The sequence below is a fragment of the Alligator mississippiensis genome, chromosome 1 (genome assembly GCF_030867095.1).
Source record: "Alligator mississippiensis isolate rAllMis1 chromosome 1, rAllMis1, whole genome shotgun sequence".
Taxonomy (NCBI): domain Eukaryota; kingdom Metazoa; phylum Chordata; order Crocodylia; family Alligatoridae; genus Alligator; species Alligator mississippiensis.
In genome coordinates this window covers 244,022,182-244,022,556 of record NC_081824.1, presented here as the reverse complement: position 1 = coordinate 244,022,556, position 375 = coordinate 244,022,182, and positions in this window count along the sequence as shown.

The window sequence follows — 375 nt, the reverse complement described above, 5'->3', positions numbered from 1 at the left end:
GGAGGGTTTGTTTACTAGTGCTATGGAAACCCAGGAGGGTAGGAGCTGCTGCCATGGCAACACCGGGTGGGTGACAAGTCCTCACTGGAGGGTACTTGCAGAGCATTGGTGAGAAGGGGACAGAGGTGTGGCCTGCAAGCTGACTGGCAGCTATACAGTGATTTGCAAAAGGGCCCCTAGAGACAAAGCCTGGAGGCTGGGCTGTGGCTGGCCAGGCCAATGGGGAAGTGGCCTAGTGACTTAAATGGCATTTCCCCACTGGAAGGTGAATCACTGTGACAGAGAAAGAGCAGGAGGTCACTTCTGCGGGCATGGAAACCAGTTTAATACTGTCCTTTCTATAGCTGTCTTTAAATATCAGATGACTGTTATCAT